At 42.2% G+C, this 20,535-nt stretch overlaps 1 protein-coding gene across 5 annotated transcripts in view; it reads left to right on the forward strand.

Annotated features, from left to right (window-relative positions):
* The window catches only part of lcmt1 (leucine carboxyl methyltransferase 1), a 128,689-nt gene that overhangs the window by 95,079 nt on the left and 13,075 nt on the right, over positions 1-20,535 (forward strand). The window lies entirely within an intron of this gene.

Raw genomic sequence — 20,535 nt, forward strand, 5'->3', positions numbered from 1 at the left:
TGCATCTTCATTGTCCAGATGTTCCAGACCTGAGTGAAGAGCCAATGAAGCACATGTTCTTGTGGTTCAGGATTAAGGTGGAGGATAAGTATGGGAGTTAAGAGGGTTGTCCACTTAAGATGGAGAGCAAGAGTTGCCTTTTATGTCTCTTTGATCTCTCTTCCCCATTATCAACATCCTTATGACAGTCCTTTGCTATTTTCAATTAGTAAAGCCGCTTCCTTTTTCATTTGTATGTCCTTTACAAACAGCAGATACACCGGAACACATGTAATACTATTGGTCACCATTCCACAATGTTTCTACAACTACTTTTAAATTCAGCATATCTTCCTCCATTTGTACTTAGGTTTTTCTAGTTTCTTGCAAATTTTGTGCATTCAGAATGTTTTTTTTTTCCTTTTTTCCTTGGTGGTTAACGTGCATTTTTACATTCAGGCATTGTCCCTTCGTATTAGCCACTGCCTAGATATTGCTCTTTTATCTGTGTCCTTAACTGATGTAAATGTGTGACTTTACTCACTTCTGAATCCTCCTCTTGATGTGGTCACTTAAGGTTCAGGTTGAGACCCACTCTGAGACTTGACCAGTGAAGTATTGAAGGGACCTCTTTCTGAGGAAGTATTTAACAAAGGCCCCAACTTGGAAAAATGTAAATAGTTCCACAGGGTCAGATTCCAGGCCAGTATTTATCCATTTGTAACATCACAGAAAGCACAATTTATCTTCTCCTCACGTTGCTAACTCTGACCACATAAATTGGCTTGGATTACACTTCACAAGAGTCAAGTATTTGTTGTGAAACATTTGGGAAGTCCACGTGCCATGAAAAGGTACTATGTAATAACAAGCTTTTATTTTTAAAGCAGGGCTTTAAACATTGTCTATTTTTATAAATAAAATGTGTTCTATATAAATTGTGCAGTTAATGTTGAGATAGCATTGTCATAATTGATGTATAAAATTGGAAGACTAATGAGACAGTATAGTACACATTAATTAACATTGCTTTCTGTGATGCTTTTACAATTCTTAAGTCTTGGCTTTATTTCTTTGTTACCAATTAAATAGCCTCTGGGGTCTTTAATCATTCTGTGTGGGAAAAGTTGAATTGTTCATTATTATGAAGGTACACCTGATTGCCTCTTCAATGATTAATGAATCTGTTTTGATAATTGCTGTTGTGTTTAGACAAATCTATTCACTCTTTGGATGAAGTGATATTATTAGGCAAGCTTTTCAGGATCATTAGTCATGCTGTAGCATTAACTAGTTTTTGTGACAAAATAACAAGAATTTTTGGCTTTATGTGGGGGAGGACATATGTCTTGCACACTCAACTGAATTTTTTGAAGAGGTAGCAAAGATGATTGGTAAGTGCAGAACAGTGGATTTTGTCTGCATAGACTTCAGTAAAAAAAAATTCAGGATCTCTCATGATAGGCTTTTTCTGAAGATCAAGGCATGTGGGAGACATGGAGGCTTGATAGGTTCAGTTCAGAATCAACCATTAACAGCAGAGGGTAGAAGTGGAAGGGTGCTAACCTGACTAAAGGTCTGTGACCAGTAACGTTCTGCAAGAATCAACGCTTGGATCTCTCACCATAAGATATAGGAACAGATTTATGCCATTTGGCCCATTAGGTCTGCTCTATCATTTCATCAGGGCTGATCCATTTCCCTCTCAACCCCAGTCTTCTGCCTTCTCCCCATATCTCTTCATGCCCTGACAAATTAAGAACCTATCAACCACTGCTTAAATATACCCCATGACTTGGCCTCCAGAGCCACCTGTGGCAACACATTCCGCAGATCTGGCTTAAGAAATTCTTCCTCATCTTTCTTTTAAATGGATATCTGTTATTCTGAGGCTATGTCCATTGGTCTCAGAATCCCCCAGAATAGGAAACACCCTCTGCACATCCACTTTCTTGAGGCCTTTCAACATTCGATAGGCTTCAATGCGATTCCCCCTCATTCTTTTGAATTCCAGTGAGCACATGCCCAGAGCCATCAGTCACTTTTTATATTCATTCCCGGAATCATTTTTGTGAACCTCCTTTGAACCCTCTCCAATGTCAGTACATCCTTCTTAGTTAAGGGGCCCAAAACTGCTCATGATAAATGTCAATGATTTGGATATGGGGTCTTCCAAGGGAGGCCTCAACAGTGCCTTATGAAAACTCAAAATTATGTCCTTGCTTTATATTCTAATCCTCTTGAAATGAATGCTAACATCTCATTTACTTTCCTCCTCATCATATTATGATCACTGCTTCCTAAGGGTTCACCTTAGGCTCTCTCATCAATTCTGGTTCATTGCACAAAACCTAATCCAGAATAGCTGATCCCCTAGTGGACTCAACCACAAGCTGCTTTAAAAAGCTATCTTGTAGGCATTCTACAAATTCCTTCTCTTGGGATCCAGCACCAATCTTATTTTCCCATTCTATCTGCGTATTTAAATCCCCCATGATTATCATAACATTGCTGTTTAAACATTGCTGTTTAGACATTGCATTTTCTATCTCCCATTGTAATTTGTAGCCCACATTTTTGCTACTGTTTGTAGGTCTATATATAACTCCCATCAGGGTCCATATAACAATTACAGCGTGGAAACAGGCCATCTTGGCCATTCTAGTCCATGCCGAATGCTTACTCTCACCTAATCCCACTGACCTGCACTTAGCCCATAACCCTCCATTCCTTTCCTGTCCATATACCTATCCAATTTTGCTTTAAATGACAATACCAAACCTGCCTCTACCACTTCTACTGGAAGCTCATTCCACACAGCTACCACTCTCTGAGTAAAGAAATTTCCCCTCGTGTTACCCTTAAACTTTTGCCCCCTAAGTCTCAACTCATGTCCTCTTGTTTGGATCTCCCCTACTCTCAATGGAAAAAGCCTATCCACGTCAACTCTATCTATCCCCCTCATAATTTTAAATACTTCTATCAAGTCCCCCCTCAACCTTCTACGCTCCAAAGAATAAAGACCTAACTTGTTCAATCTTTCCCTATAATTTAGGTGCTGAAATCCAGGTAACATTCTAGTAAATCTTCTCTGTACTCTCTCTATTTTGTTGACATCTTTCCTATAATTTGGTGACCAGAACTGTACACAATACTCCAACTTCGGCCTTACCAATGCCTTGTACAACTAAAAGGTCTTTTTACCCTTGCAGTTTCTTAGCTCTTCCCACAACGGTTCTACATCTTTCAATCCTATGTCACTTCTTTCTAAGGATTTGACTTCATTTTTTTTTTTACCAACAGAGCCATGCTAACCCCTCTGTTTTCCTGCTTGTCTTTTAGATGCAGTGTGTATCCTTGGATGTTAAGCTCCCAGCTATGATCTTCTTTCAGCCATGATTCAGTGATGTCCTCAACATCATACATGATGATCTGTTACTGTGCTACAAGTTCATCTACCTTATCCTATATGCTGCATGCATTCAAATTCAGTCCTGAATTTATCACCCTTTTTAATTTTGTCTGCCTATTACATTGCAACTCATCCGGTTGATTGCAATTTTGTGCTATCATCAGCCTGCCTTTGCTAGCAGTCTCACTACACACTGTCTGTGTTTGTAAACCAGCTACTCCACTTTCACCCCTATCACTCCAGTTCCTATTCCAATGCCAAATTAGGATTAAACCCAAACAGCTCTAGCAAACCTGCCTTGAAGGATATTGGTCCCCCTTCAGCTTCAGGGGTAACCCCTCCCTTTTGTACAGGTCATAGATTCCCTAGAAAAGGTTCCAGTGATTCAGAATCTGAACCCCTGCTCACAGCACCATTCCTCAGCCACCTATTTATCTGCCAAATGCTCCTATACTTGCCCTCACTGCTGCGTGAGACAGGCAGAAGTCCAGAGATTACAATCCAGACGTCTTTTTCAGCTTTCTACCTGGTGCCCTAAAATCTCTCTTCAGGACTTTCTCACCTTTCATAGAGTACCTGTGCTATTGGTGCCAATATGTACCTAGACTTATGGCTGCTCCCCCTTTCCCTTTAGAATTTTGTGAACCCGATCTGAGATGACCCTAACCCTGGCACTTGCGAGGCAAAATATCATTGTTGGTGTCTTTTACGCATCTACAGTATCTCAACTCTATTGCTCTAACTATGGAATTTCCTACAGACCTCTTCTGAGCTGCAGTGCCAGACTCTGTGCCAGAGACCCAGTCAATACTGGTAATAAGTTCCCCTCAACAGAATCCAAAATGGTATATTTATTATTGAGGTGAACTATCACAGTGGTATTCTATACTGGCTGCCCATTTCCCTTTCTTCTGCTGGTAGTCACTCAGTTACCTGCCTCCTGTAACCTAGGAGTGACTATCTCCCTGCAACTCCTATCTTTCATTTCCTCAGTATGAGCTGAAGATCATTGAGCTGTAGCTCCAGTTCCTTAACACATTTCCTGAGGAGCTGCAGTTCGGTGCACCTGGTGCAGATGTGGTTATTTGGGAGGCTAGCAGACTGCCAGAATTCCCACATCTCACACAGAGAACACAAAAGACCCATTCTCTCTGCACTAATTGCCCTAAAGACACAATATATAATTCGGATGAAAATATAGATAAGTTTGCAGTAGACACAAAAAATTGGCAGTGTTTTGGATTGTGAAGATGTTTTCAAAGAATATAGCAGGATATAGACCAGTTGGAAATATTGGTAGAAAATGGCAGATAGAATTTAATCAGGACAAATAAAAGGTGGTGAACTTTGGGAGGTCAAGTGTAAGAGGAAAGTATATAGCAAGATCATTAGGAGCATGATTGTTCTTTCAATGTTATACTTAGAAATACATTTCCAAAAAAATATTAGTCAGCCACAGGCATTCAGGATGTTGGGGCCATGGAGCTCCAGTTATACTCTGCTGGAGGCTACTTACCTCTCACAAGATCAGGTCCTTGAGCTCTTCATATTTAGAGAAAGTAAGTGAGGGTTGCTGGACACCATAGGATGTGAGACTGGACAGTATACCAATCCCAGGAACATCCTGTCAAGTAACAAGAAAAAAAGCTGGAGGATTTCAGCATGCATCAACATCATCATCCATGAAGGGAAATAGACTTCAGATGAATGGTCCTGATGAAAACATTAACTGTCCATTTCCTTCCACAGATGCTCCCTGACCTGCTGAGTCCCTCCAGCAGCTTGTTTCTTTTGGTTCCAGAGTCTGCAGTCTCTTGCACCCCATCTTTCTTGGCTGTTTTCGTCACTTTGATTTTAGACCTTAAAATATAAGAGCAGAATCAGGCCATTTGGACCATCAAGATTTTATGCTTTGAATTATTATAAAGCTTTTATTTCAAAGAAGAGTAGGAAAATTATGCCAGCTATCATGACCTTCATTTGTCTCTCAGTCAGCATTATTGTACAAGAGATTATTTGGTCACTTTTATGGGAACTTGCAATTCAAGAAGTGCTCAACCTATTGAGATGTGCTTTGAAACATGCAGGAGGGATGTTAAGATGTCTTTTGTACACTGGTTGAAAGCTCAAGTTGATGTGGTCTTTCATTGATTCTGTTATGCTTATTCATGGATTTATTGAGTATGCCCAGAAGAAAATGAATCTTGGTTGTGTATGGTAACATATGTACTTTGATAATAAATAAATTTAGTTTGAATTTTGAACTTTAAGAAGGAAATTAGGAGGGCAAAAATGAAGGTCATGAAATACCCTTGGCAGGGAAAAGTAAGTCATTCTGTAAGAATATTGTAAGCAAGAGTATACCCAGGTCAAAAATAGGTCTCTTTAGGGGCCAGGGACCAGAGGGGTAATCTATATGTTGAGTCAGGGGAGTGGGTGAGGTACTGAACAAATACTTGTCCTCCTCCTTGGTTCATACAGACATTCTGAAAAGCAAGTTTAGGGAGCATGGAGAAATTGATTGACTGGAGCATAGAGAAATTAAGAAGGTTGAGTTGTTTAAGCTTTGGAACACAAAAGAGTGGATAAATTCCCAGGGGCAAGTCAGATCTATCCCACCATACTAGAAGTAGTGGGTGAAGATAACTAGGCCAGACAAGTATCTATATCTTCATTAGCCACATGAGATTTATCCAAAACTGGAGAATAAATAATATTTGTCCTTTATTTGTGAAGAGCATTGGGAATATAGCAGGTAACTACAGACTAGAGAGCCTTGGGTCAATTGTTCACAGATTATTGGAGAAATTCTAAGGGACATGAATCATCTACACTTGGAAAAACAGGACTGATTAAGTTAGGCAATGCAGCTTCTTGAGGGGTCTTCCTTTCTCATTAAGTGCTTTTTAGAGGTATAAAGTGATTGAAGGCTGGGTGGTAGATAATGTCTATATGAAATGTAATAAGGCATTTGACAAGGTCACACATGGTGGACTGATCCAGAAGATTAAAACACAAAGTAAGTACCGGTAAGCCAATTGGAACCAAAGTTGGCTTGCTGATAAGAACCAGAAAGAATTGATGGAAGAATGTTTTTTTTCCTGATGGAAGTCTCTGTCTGGTGATATAATTCAGGAATTAGTGCTGAGACCTTTGCAGTTTGTAGTATATTTTGACTTGGATAGGAAACTAGTAACTTCGTGGATGACATAAAAATTGGTGGTGGTGTTCATAGTGATAAAGGTTACAGCAGAATACATATCAGTTGGGAAACTGGCTGGAGCACTGCTAGATGAAAATTAATCTCAAGTTGAGGTGAAGTATTTTGGAAAGCGGTAGGATTGATACTGTAAATAGTAGGACACTAAGGAATTTTGATGAACAGAGAAGATTCACCAGGATGTTACCTTAATTGGAGATCTTAGTTACGTGGAGAAAAGTCCAGCCTGAAAAAAGTGCATAAGTACTTTGTCCACTTAGATGCATACTGCTGCCATCTGTTTAGTTCCACAGACAATAACTTTGCTCATTTGGCTACTATATAGTACTTAGTCTTTTTAAAGAATGTACCCATAACATCACGTGCACTACCTCACTAACCCTTTCCAAGGAGCTAGATTTAATCCCTCGTTAATTATTTATTCTATATAGGGGACTCTGAAGGTGTTTTATTTTCCTGTTAAGACATTGATCATATGGATAGTCAGAGGCTTTTTCCCAGGGCTGAAATGACTAGCATGAGAGGGCACAGTTTTAAGGTGCTTGGAAGTAGGTACGGAGGAGATGTCAGGGGTAAGTTTTTTACACAGAGAGTGGTGAGTGCGGGGCAAGTCGCAGCAAAGTTCGCAGCACAAAGCACAGCAGCTGGGGGTAATCTCACTGTGGAGAGAGGAGCCCCCAGACTACCTGGGCCAGCGTTTAAATTGTGTGAACCTGCACTACGAACTGGGCCCCGCTGTTGCAAATTGTTCGGTGTCTAGATTTCACTGCTGGAGAAGCGGTTTTCAACCTCTCCAAATCAGTTCAGCACTTAGAGCGATCCAACCTGGCTCAACTTTCGACATCCTGCCTTTCTGATCTCTCTGGGATGATATTTAGATTTCTGAAATTAATTATCTTAGCTGTGTACTGTTAAATGTTTAAGCTATGTTAGCAGCCCTCTTGATGCAGTCCGTATATTTTTGTTTCATGAATATAAGATATTCTCTTAAATGGGGAGTACAATTAATGTTGCTCTCTTTCCCTACAATGTCAAACTGGCAAAGTCACAAGGAAAAAACAAAGCATTTCAATAATGAGATTAAGTTATTGGATCAGATTACGACTTCCTTCATTCTCTCCCTCCTCCAATTGGCACTGCTTCTGGAACATACACAGCTAATTTACATTTATGCTTCATTCCCTCCTCACTCAATAAACAATCATTTTTACTTTATTCCTGCTTTTAAAAAAACTTATTTGAAGTTACAAAATTCTCATATTGTACTTTTCCATTATCTCACAGACATTCATCCATGAACCCCTCGGCCTTTATCCTGGTGAAGGGAACACCGTGTGATTCATTGTATAGTCTTACAATTGGTGTCAGTCATTGTTTGCATTTTTTCAATGCCTTCATTTTTTTCCCCCAAGTAATCCAGTATGTTTGGGATTTTAATAGAGCTAGATTAACTGAACTCTGAATTATTGGGTGTTCTATTTGTAGCTCAATCCTCATTGAATTTGCTATTTTTAAAGACCATAAGATGTAGGAGCAGAATTAGGCCTTTTGGCCATAGCTGATCCAATTTTCTTCTCAGCCACAATCTCCTGCCTTCCCCCTGTATCTCTTCATGCCCTGACTGATCAAGAATCCATCAATCTCTGCCTGAAGTATACATAATGACTTGGCCTCCACAGCTGCATGTGGCAACAAATTCCACAGATTCACCACTCTCTGGCTAACAAAATTCTTCCTCATCTTCATTCTAACAGGACGCCCTTCCATTCTGAGGCTGTGTCCTCTGGTCTTAGACTCTCCCACCATAGGAAACATGCTGTCCACATTCACTCTATCAAGGCCTTTCACCATTCGGTAATTCAATTAGGACACCCCTCATTCTTCTAAATTCTAGTGAATAGAGGCCCAGAGCCAACAAATGCTCTTCATGTGACAAGCTTTTCAATCCTGGAATCATTTTCGTGAACCTCTTTTGAGCCCTCTCTGTTTTAGCATATCCTTTCTAAGATAAGTGGCCAAAAACTGCTCATAAGATACCTGTGCTTTATAAAGCCTCAACATTACATTCTTGCTTTTATATTCTAGTCCTCTTAAAATGGTTGCCAACCTTGCATTTGCCTTCCTCACCGCAGACTCAGCCTGAAATTAACCTTCAGGGAATTCTGCACAAGGACTCCCAAATCCCTTTTTCCCTCAGTTTCTTTGTAGTTTCTCTCCATTTAGAAAATATTCAACCTTCATTTTCTCTACCAAAGTGCAAGATCATGCACTTCCCAACACTGTTTCCATCAGCCATTTTTTTGTCCATTCGCCTAATCTATCTGTCCCTCTCTAGCCTCTCTACTTCCTCAAAACTACTGCCCCTCCACCTGTCTTCATATTGTCTGCAAACTTTTCAACAAAACCATCAATTCCATCATCCAAATCATCAACATATAATGTAAAAAGAAACAGTCCCATAACAAACCCCTGTGGAACACCATTAATCAGCTAGAAAAAACCCCCTTTATTCCCACATTTTGCCTCCTGCCAATCAGCTGCTGCTTTATTCATGCTAGAATATTTCCTGTTATACCTGGGCTCATAGCTTGTTGAGCAGCCTCGTGTGGCACCTGTCAAAAGCCTTTTGAAAATCCAAGCACACAGCATCAACCAATTCTCCTATGTCTATCCTGTTTGTTATTTTTTCAAAGAATTCCAACAGATATGCCAAGCAACTTTTTCACGTGAGGATGATAATAAATAGTCTGGTGGTGCAAGGGAGTTCAGGAACTGGGCCACTGTGTGTTAGTGTGCGGGAATCGGGTCCCTGGTGTGTTAGAGGGAACGTGGGAACCAGAGCCTTGGTGAGTGGAAGGAGAGTGCAGGAACTCGAGCCCCCAGTATGTTAGAGGGAGTGTGGCAAACATTACCTGATGAGCCTGATGGTGAACGATTGAGATTTCCAAAAAATCAGATAGGGATGATAGAACATAGCATAGTACAGCACATTACAGGCCCTTCGGCCCACAATGTTGTGCTGACAAACCCTGCCTCACATATAACCCCCCACCTTAAATTCCTCCATATACTTGTCTAGTAGTCTCTTAAACTTCACTAGTGTGTCTGCCTCCACCACTGACTCAGGCAGTACATTCCACGCACCAACCACTCTCTGAGTGAAAAACCTTCCTCTAATATCCCCCTTGAACTTCCCTCCCCTTAACTTAAAGCCATGCCCTCTTGTACTGAGCAGTGGTGCCCTGGGGAAGAGGCGCTGGCTGTCCACTCTGTCTATTCCTCTTACTATCTTGTACACCTCTATCATGTCTCCTCTCATCCTCCTTCTCTCCAAAGAGTAAAGCCCTAGCTCCCTTAATCTCTGATCATAATCCATACTCTCTAAACCAGGCAGCATCCTGGTAAATCTCCTCTGTACCCTTCCCAATGCTTCCACATCCTTCCTATAGTGAGGCGACCAGAACTGGACACAGTTCTCCAAGTGTGGCCTAACTAGAGTTTTATAGAGCTGCATCATTACATTGCGTCTCTTAAACTCTATCCCTCGACTTATGAAAGCTAACACCCCATAAGCTTTCTTAACTACCCTATCTACCTGTGAGGCAACTTTCAGGGATCCGTGGACATGTACCCCCAGATCCCTCTGGTCCTCCACACTGCCAAGTATCCTGCCATTTACTTTGTACTCTGCCTTGGAGTTTGTCCTTCCAAAGTGTACCACCTCACACTTCTCCGGGTTGAACTCCATCTGCCACTTCTCAGCCCACTCCTGCATCCTATCAATGTCTCTCTGCAATCTTTGACAATCCTCTACACTATTGACAACACCACCAATCTTTGTGTCATCTGCAAACTTGCCAACCCACCCTTCTATCCCCACATCCAGGTCGTTAATAAAAATCACGAAAAGTAGAGGTCCCAGAACAGACCCTTGTGGGACACCACTAGTCACAACCCTCCAATCTGAATGTACTCCCTCCACCACAACCCTCTGCCTTCTGCAGGCAAACCAATTCTGAATCCACCTTGCCAAACTTCCCTGGATCCCATGCCTTCTGACTTTCTGAATAAGCCTATCGTGTGGAACCTTGTCAAATGCTTTACTAAAATCCATGTAGCTCACATCCACTGCACTACCCTCATCTATATGCCTGGTCACCAATATCAGGCTTGTTAGGCACGATCTGCCCTTCACAAAGACATGCTGACTGTCCCTGATCAGACCATGATTCTCTAAATGCCCATAGATCCTATCTCTAAGAACCTTTTCCAACAGCTTTCCCACCACAGACGTAAGGCTCACTGGTCTATAATTACCTGGACTATCCCTACTACCTTTTTTGAACAAGGGGACAACATTCGCTTCCCTCCAGTCCTCCGGTACCATTCCTGTGGACAACAAGGTCATAAAGATCCTAGCCAAAGGCTCAGCAATCTCTTCCCTCGCCTCGTGGAGCAGCCTGGGGAATATTCCGTCAGGCCCCAGGTTCTTATCCGTCCTAATGTATTTTAACAACTCCAACACCTCCTCTCCCTTAATATCCAACATGCTCCAGAACATCAACCTCTCTCATATTGTACTCACCATCATCAAGTTCCCTCTTATTGGTGAATACTGAAGAGAAGTATTCATTGAGGACCTCGCTCACTTCCACAGCCTCCAGGCACATCTTCCCACTTTTATCTCTAATCAGTCCTACCTTTACTCCTTTCGTCCTTTTGTTCTTCACATAATTGAAGAATGCCTTGGGGTTTTCCTTTACCTTACTCGCCAAGGCCTTCTCATGACCCCTTCTTGCGCTTCTCAGCCCTTTCTTAAGCTCTTTTCTTGCTACCCTATAATTCCTCAATAGACCCATCTGATCCTTGCTTCCTAAACCTCATGTATGCTGCCTTCTTCCACCTGACTAGATTTTCCACTTCACTTGTCACCCATGGTTCCTTCACCCTACCATTCTTTATCTTCCTCACCGGGACAAATTTATCCCTAACATCCTGCAAGATATCCCTAAACATCGAACACATGTCTGTAGTACATTTCCCTGCAAAAACATCATCCCAATTCACACCTGCAAATTCTAGCCTTATAGCCTCATAATTTGCCCTTCCCCAATTAAAAATTTTCCTGTCCTCTCTGATTCTATCCTTTTCCATGATAATGTTAAAGGCCAGGGAGCGATGATCACTGTCCCCCAGATGCTCAGCCACTGACAGATCTGTGACCTGACCTGGTTCGTTACCTAATACTAGATCTAGTATGGCATTCCCCCTAGTTGGCCTGTCAGCATACTGTGACAGGAATCCATCCTGGACACACTTAACAAATTCTGCCCCATCTAAACCCTTGGAACTAATCAAGTGCCAGTCAATATTAGGGAAGTTAAAGTCACCCATGATAACAACCCTGTTAGTTTTGCACTTTTCCAAAATCTGCCTCCCAATCTGCTCCTCGGTATCTCGGCTGCTACCAGGGGGCCTATAGAATACCCCCAGTAGAGTAACTGCTCCCTTCCTGTTCCTGACTTTCACCCATACTGACTCAAAAGAGGATCCTGCTACATTACCCACTCTTTCTGCAGCTGTAATAGTATCCTTGAACAGTAATGCCACCCCTCCTCCCCTTCCCCCCCCCCCCCTTTATCCCTTTTAAAGCACTGAAATCCAGGAATATTGAGAATCCATTCCTGCCCTGGTGCCAGCCAAGTCTCCGTAATGGCCACTACATCATAATTCCATGTATGTATCCAAGCTCTCAGTTCATCACCTTTGTTCCTGATGCTTCTTGCATTGAAGTACACACACTTTAGCCCTTCTACCTTACTACCTTTATACCCTTTATTCTGCTGCTCTTTCCTCAAAGCCTCTCTATATGTTAGACCTGGCTTTACTCCATGCACTTCTTTCACTGCTCTATCGCTCCGGGTCCCATCCCCCTTGCAAATTAGTTTAAACCCTCCCGAACTATGCTAGCAAACCGACCAGCAAGGATATTGCTCCCCCTCGAGTTCAGGTGCAACCTATCCAATCTGTACAGGTCCCACCTTCCCCAGAAGAGATCCCAATGGTCCAAAAATCTAAAACCCTGCCCCCTGCACCAACTCCTCAGCCCCACATTGGAGCCATCTCCTCCAATTCTACTCCAATTATATTCCAATTGTGGTTCAAAACAGCCTTGTAGGCCATCAATCAAGTGTTTTACTCCCAATGAAGCATTCTCTCCAATTCATTTTTTCTGCTTGTTTCTTTACCTTTTAATTTGTATTTTCTTTACATAACTGTCTATTTACCTTTAAAAGCAATTAAACATAGGCACTGATTTTCCAGACATGAAGACATTTTTCATTACACACTGGCTCTGGATCCCTACTTCACCTGCTTCAAGCAGGCTTCAGCTGTATCAGTGCCTAAGAAGGACATAGTAACCTGCCTCAATGATTACCATCCAGTAGCACTTACATCCACAGTGATGAAGTGTTTTGAGAGGTTGGTGATTAAGCATTTTAACTCCTGCCCAAGAAGTGACTTAGATCCACTCCAATTTGCCTACTGGAGCAACAGGTCCACGGCAGTTGCCATTTCATTGGCTCTTCACTCAACTGTGGAACATCTGGGCAGCAAAAATGCATATATCAGGCCGCTCTATCAGCTGCAGTTCGGCATTCAATACCATCGTTCCCACAAAATTAATTAATAAGCTTCAAGACCTTGGCCTCAATACTTGTTTGTGCAATTGGATCTTGGATTTCTTCAGTCATTTTGGATTGGCAACGACGTGTCCTCCACAATCTCCATCAGCACAGCTGCACCACAAGGATGTGTGCTTGGAGCCCTCCTCTACCCGCTTTACACATTATGATTGTGTGGCTGAGCACAGGCCAATGCCATATTGAAGTTTGCCAATGACATCGCTGTCATAGGCCGAATCAAAGATGGTGATGAATCTGCATATAGGAGGGAGATTGAAAATCTGCCTCAGTGGTGCCCAACGATGACAACTCACTCAATGTCAGCATGCCAAGGAGCTGATTACTGAATTCAGGAGGAGGAAACGTAAAGTCCATGAGCCAGTTCTCATCAGTGGATCAGAGGTGGAGAGATCAGCTTTTTAAATCCCTCAGTGTTATCATTTATCATTTTGCAAAGATTCGGCATGTCATTAAAACTTTGACAAACTTCTGTAGATGTGTTGTGGAGAGTATATTGACTAGCTAAGCAAGTAGAGCAGGGGACTAAGCACACAGCCTTGTGGTGCAGCTGTCCTAATGGAGATGATGGACGAGATGACATTGACAATCTGAATTGACTGGGTCTCCTTCACAGCTTGGTATGGAAGCGCCAATGTCCTTTAATGAAAAATCTTGTGACCAATGAAATTATGATATTGCAGCCATTGTTGAGACTTGGTCGCAGGAGGTGCAGCTCATTATTCTGGGGCTCAGTGGTTTTAAAGTCGAGGGATTGAAAGGGGAGGGGTGGTGATACTAGTCAGGGAAAATATCACAGCAGTGCTTTGTCAGGACAAACTGGAGGACTTGTCTTGAGGCTTTATGAGTGGAACTGAGGAATAAGAGGTATGACCATGTTAATGGGGCTATATTATAGACCACCCAACCATCTGCAGGATTTAGAGGAACACATTTGTAGAGAGATCGCAGGCTGTTGCAAGAAACATGAGGTTGTTAACTTCCTACATATTGACTAGGATTCCCATTCTGTAAAAGGACTAGATGGGATAGAGTTTGTCAAATGTGTTCAGGGAAGTTTCTTTAGTCAGTATCTAGAAGTCCCAATGAGAGAATGTGGGATACTTGATTTGCCATTGGGGATGAGACAGGACAGATGACAGAAGTTCGTGTAAGGGAATATTTTGCATCTAGTGAACACAATGCCATTAGTTTCAAAGTAAATATGCAAGCAGATAGCGTGTTGAGTTTCTAAATTGGAGAAAGGCAGGCTGTTTTCTGGCAAAGGTGTACTTGGTAAGTGGGAGGCCTTCAAAAGTGACATTTTGAGAATACAAAGATTGTATGTGTCCAAATAAAAGGGAAAGGTAAACATAATTTTTGAGATATTGAGGCCCTTGTTAAGAATAAAAGTTAGTGCATAGCAGATAAGCAGGTAGGAGCAAATAGGTACTTAAGGAGTATAAGAATTACAAGAGAACACTTAAGAAAGAAATCAGGAGCGCAAAAAGAAGGGATGAGGTTTTCGTAGTAGACAAGGTGGAGGAGAATCCTGAAGGATTCTGTAGGTATGCTAAGAGCCAAAGGATTGCAAGGGACAAAATTAGTCTTCTGGAAGATCAGAATGGTAATCTATGCATGGAGCCAAAAGAGATCGAGATCTTGGAATGTATTTTTTGCATCTGTATTTACTTGGGAGACGGACCCGGAATCTGTAGAAGTAAGGTATGGGAGCAGTGAGGTCATTGACCCCATGCAAATTACAGAGGAGGAGGGGTTTGCTGTCTTGAGGCAAATCAGGGTGGATAAATTCCCAGGGCCTGACAAGGTGTTTCCTCAGACCTTGTGGGAGGCAAGTGTAGATAATGCAAGGGCCCTAGCAGAGATATTTACAATATCCTTAGCAACAGGTGAGATACTGAAGGTCTGGAGGATAGCTAAATGTTGTTCCACTGTTTAAGAAAGGCTCTAAAAATAAACCAGGAAATTATAGGCCGGTGAGCCTGACATCAGTTGTGGGAAAGATATTGAAATGTATTCTAAGGGATATGAGTATTTGGATAGATAGAGTCTGACTAGGAATAGTCAGCATGGCTTTGTGCATGGTAGGTCATGTATGGAGTTTTTTGAGGAAGTTACCGGGAAGGCTGTGGATGTCTCCATGGACTTTAGCAAGGCATTTGACAAGGTCCCACATGGGAGGTGGTCAAGAAGGTCAGCATTCAGGATGAGGTAGTAAATTAGATTAGATATTGGCTCTGTGGGAGAAGCCAGAGAGCGGTAGTAGTTGGTTGCCACTCTGGTGGCTTGTGACAAGTAGAGTGCCACAGAGATCAGCTCTGGGTCCATTGTTGTTGTGTCATCTATGTCAATGATCTGGAGGTAATGTGGGTAACTGTATCAGCAAATTTGCAGATGACACCCAAAATTGGGAGTGTAATGGACAGTGAGGAAGACTATCAGAGCTTGCAGGGGGATCTGGACTAGCTGGGAAAATGGGCTGAAAAATGGCAAAAGTTGTTGCACTTAGGTAGCACCAACTGGGGTAGATTTTACACAGTGAATGGTAAGGCACTGAGGAATGCAGTAGAACAAAGGGATCTGGATATATAGGTCCATAATTCATTCGAAGTAGTATCACAGGTAGATAGGGTGGCAAAGAAAGCTTTGGGCACATTATCCTTCATACATCAAAGTTTTGAGTACAGGAGATGGGATGTTATGTTGAAGTTGTATGAGATGTTGATGAGCCCTAATTTGGAGTATTGTGCAGTTTTGGTCATCTACCTACAGGAAAGATGTAAATAAGGTTGAAAGAATGCAGAGAAAATTTAGAAGGATATTGCCAGTACTGGAGGACCTGAGTTATAAAGTAAGATTGAATAGGTTATGACTATATTTCATAAGACCATAAGACGTAGGAGCAGAATTAGGTCATTAGGCCTGTTGAGTCTGTTCCACCATTCAGTCATGGCTGATTCTTTTTTACCCTCTTCAGCCTCAATCCCTGGCTGCCTTCTTGTAATCTTTGATGCCATGTCCAATCAAGAACCTGTCAAGCTCTGTCTTAAATACACCCAGTGACCTGGCATCCACAGCTACATGTGGTAACAAATTCACCACTCTCTAGCTAAAGAAATTTCTCTGTATCTTTGTTTTAAATGGACACCCCTCTATCCTGAGGCTGTGCCCTCTTGTCCTGGACTCCCGCACCATGGGAAACATCCTTTCCACATCTACTCTGTCTAGGCCTTTCAACAATCGAAGGTTTTCAATGAGATCCCCCTCCTCATCCTTCTAAATTCCAGAGAGTACAGAGCCAGAGCCAACAAATGTTCCTTGTATGATGACCCTTTCATTCCTGGAATCATCCTTGTGAACCTCCTCTGGACTCTCTCCAATTCCAGCACATTATTTCTTAGATAAGGAGCCCAAAACTGTTCACAATACTCAAGGTGATGCCTCACCAGTGCCTTATAAAGCTTCAGCATCACATCCCTGCTCTTGTATTCTAGATCTCTTGAAATGAATGCTAACATTGCATTTGCCTTCCTCAGCACCAACTATACCTGCAAGTTAACCTTTAGGTTGTTCTGCACAGGGACTCCCAAGTTCCTTTGCATCTCAGATTTTTGGATTTTCTTCCTATTTAGAAAATATTCTGCGCATTTATTTCTACTGCCAAAGTGCTTGACCATGCATTTTTCAACATTGTATTTCATTTGCCACTCTCTGAATCAGTCTGAGTCCTTTTGCAGCCTACCTGTTTCCTCAACACTAGCTGCCTCTCCACCAATCTTCATATCTGCAAACTTGGCAACAAAGCCATCTATTCCATCATCTAAATCATTGCTAATACAGCATAAAAAGACGCAGTTCCAACACCGACCCCTGCGGAACACCCCTAGTCACTAGCAGCTAACCAGAATAGGATCCTTTTTTTCCCACTCGCTGCCTGCTACCAATCAGCCAATGCTCTAACCGTGCCAGTAACTTCCCTGTAATACAATGGGCTCTTAACTTGGTAAGCAGCCTCGTGTAGCACTTTGTCAAAGGACTCCTAAAAGTCCAAATATACAACATCCACTGCATTCCCTTTATCTATCCTACTTGTAATCTCCTCAAAGAATTCTAACTAGTTTGTCAGACAAGACTTTCCTTTAAGGAAACCATGCTGACTTTGTCCTATCTTGCCCTGCGTCTCCAAGTACTCCATAACCTCATCCTTAACAATTGACCCCAACATCTTCCCAGCCACTGAGGTCAGGCTAACTGGTCTATAATTTCCTTTCTGCTGACTACCCTCTTTCTTAAAGAGTGGAGTGACATTTGCAATTTTCCAGTCCAATGATTTTTGCAAGATCATTGCTAATACTTCCACCATCTCTACTGCTACCTCTTTCAGAACCCTAGGATGCAGTTCATCTGGTCGGGGTGACCTATAGGTCTTTCAGTTTTTTGAGCACCTTCTCCCTTGTATTAGTAACTGCACTAATTTCTCTTCCTTCACTCCCTTCAACATTTGGTGCACTGCTAGTGTCTTCCACAGTGAAGACTAATGCAAATTACTCATTTAGTTCATCTGCCATCTCCTTGTCCCCTGTTATTATTTCTCTGGCCTCATTTTCTTGAGGTCCTATATCCACTATTATCTCTCTCTTATTTTCTACATACTTGGAAAAGCTTTTACTATTCATTTTGATATTGCTGGCTAGCTTGCTTTCATATTTCATCTTTTTCCTGCTTAAGACATAGAAGATTGAGGGGAGATTTGATTGAGGTGTACAAAATTATGAGAGGTATAGATTAGGTAAATGCAAGCAGGCTTTTCATTCTGAGGTTACGTGAGACCACAATGAGATGTTATGGGTTAAGGGTGAAAGATAAAATGTTTAAGGGGAACATGAGGGGGACCTTCTTCAGTCAGAGGGTCATGAGAGTGTGGAGCGAGCTGACTGCAAGTGGTGCATACAATCTCAATTTCAATGTATAAGAGAAATTTGGAGGGGTATGGCAGGTTATGGTCCAGGTGCAGATTGAAGTGACTAGATAGATACATACCGTAGATTCCGGATTATAAGCTGCTACTTTTTTCCCACATTTTGAACAGCTTTGAACTCTGCGGCCTTTAATCCAGAGCGGCTAATACATGGTTTTTTTTCATGCCGCCTCGTAAACATTTTGCCTCGTAACAGTAGACCAATAAAATTGATGAGTAGTTCACAGAGGTCCAATGAAATTGTACGATAAATCAAGCGCACTTTCACAATTAAATTATTGTAAATCAGTCATTTGTACTCACCCTCATCAACATGGAAAACACTCGAAGAAAAGCATTGTGCTGCCTTTATGGCAGTTACTTAGTTTATAATATTTTCGCTTAGTAATTCATTTGTTAGTTAAAGTTAGAAGTGTTTTAACTATATTTGTTTTCTGTACTACATCCCGGGATGCTATGACGTCACACTCGGTTTCGCCGCGTCTTGTGGGATATATACGGGAAGGTGGGGGCATTACGCGAGCGCATCAGACCCGATTAGACCCGATCGCGTTACGCGAGCGCATCAGACCCGATTAGACCCGATCGCGTTACGCGAGCGCATCAGACCCGAGCGCATTAGACCCGATCGCGTTACGCGAGCGCATCAGACCCGAGCGAAAACGCTGCTTTTAAGTTAAAGGCGATCAATAACTTTTCCTGGTAGGCTGCAGTATATATATTTTTACCAGTCGCTAGGAGATATTGGAATGTTGTTCGTGCTGTTCAGTAAAAAAGTATATGCAACGTAATTTGTGTTACCGATACGTATGTATATTTAAAAGTAGCGGTGCGGCCTAAAATCCGGTGCGGCCTTTACAATTAAAAAATTGATTTTATTTCTAAAATTAGAGCCAGCGGCTTTTAATCAGGTGCGCTCTGTAGTCCGGAATCTACGGTACATACTTTATTGATCCCAAAGGAAACTTCAGTATCACAGTAGCATTGCAAGTGCACAGATATACAAATGTTAGAAGAGAAGTAAGAAAGAATAAAATAGTTACCTCAAACAGTCTAACAAGAAGGGGGTCATCACTTCCCCCCTCCTCATTATAGAATCTAATGGCTGAGGGTAAGAATGACTTCATATTGCACTCTTTACAAGCAGCGCAGTTGTCTTAGTTTGTTACTAAAAGCTCCTCTGAACAGCCAAGGTGGCATGCTGAGGGTGAGATGCATTGTCTAGAATTGCCAGGATTTTCCGTAGAGTCTTTTGTACTACCACAGCCTCCAGTGTGGCCAGTTTGACTCCTATAACAGAGCCAGCGTTTTAATCAGTTTATTGAGCTTGTTGGCATCACCCGTGTTTGTGCCATTGCCTCAGCACACTATGCATGGAAGATTGCACTGGTGACAACAGACTGCTGGAACACGGGAAGGAGAGGCCTGCATACTCTAAAGCACCTTAGTCTCCTCAGGAAGTAGAGGCGACTCTGGCCTTTCTTGTGCACAAAAAGGGTTGGTGTTCCTCTCAAGTCTATCATCCAGGTTCTTGTCAGTCCTCACCATCAACAGTGATAGGGAGCAGTGCAGGCTTAGTCTTCCCAAAGTCCATCACTTTCAGCATTTAACAAAATCTTCCACCAGGACCCTATATTCATTCTCCCATCCACCCTTTATACACCCAACTTTTGCTGAGTGATCAGAACACTTCTGTAGAAGACTTGACTCAGTGTTGTGTCAAAAGTCTGAGATTTTTTCAGGATAAATAGGAAGGGAGCTTATTCAGTCCCATCTAGAGCCCTAGTACTGCTTATAACTATGTCTGACACACAGCTCTGAAACCACACAAACTGTGGTCTGTCAGTCAAGTAGTCCATTATCCAGGATACAATGGAAGTACCAACCTGCATTGAACAGAGCTTTTCCCCCCAGCAATGAGGACTGTATGGTATTGAAGGCACTTGAAAAATCAAAAAAGATGGTCCTCACAGTGCTGCAGTGCCAGGCAGTTTAAATGGTTTGGTACAGACCAGATGGGCCAAACGGCCTGTTTCTGTGGTGCATTTTTCTATGACTCTCTGACTCAGTCCATCTCAGGTAAAGCCCTCCGCACTATTGAACACATCCACACAAAACATTGTCACAGGAAAGCTGCATCCATCATCAGGGACTCCACTACCCAGGCCATGCTCTCTTCTCACTGCTGCCATCAGAAAGAAGTTAGAGGAGCCTCAGGACCCACCCCACCAGGTTTAGGAAC

The sequence above is a fragment of the Hemitrygon akajei genome, chromosome 11, assembly GCF_048418815.1.
Source record: "Hemitrygon akajei chromosome 11, sHemAka1.3, whole genome shotgun sequence".
Classification (NCBI taxonomy): domain Eukaryota; kingdom Metazoa; phylum Chordata; class Chondrichthyes; order Myliobatiformes; family Dasyatidae; genus Hemitrygon; species Hemitrygon akajei.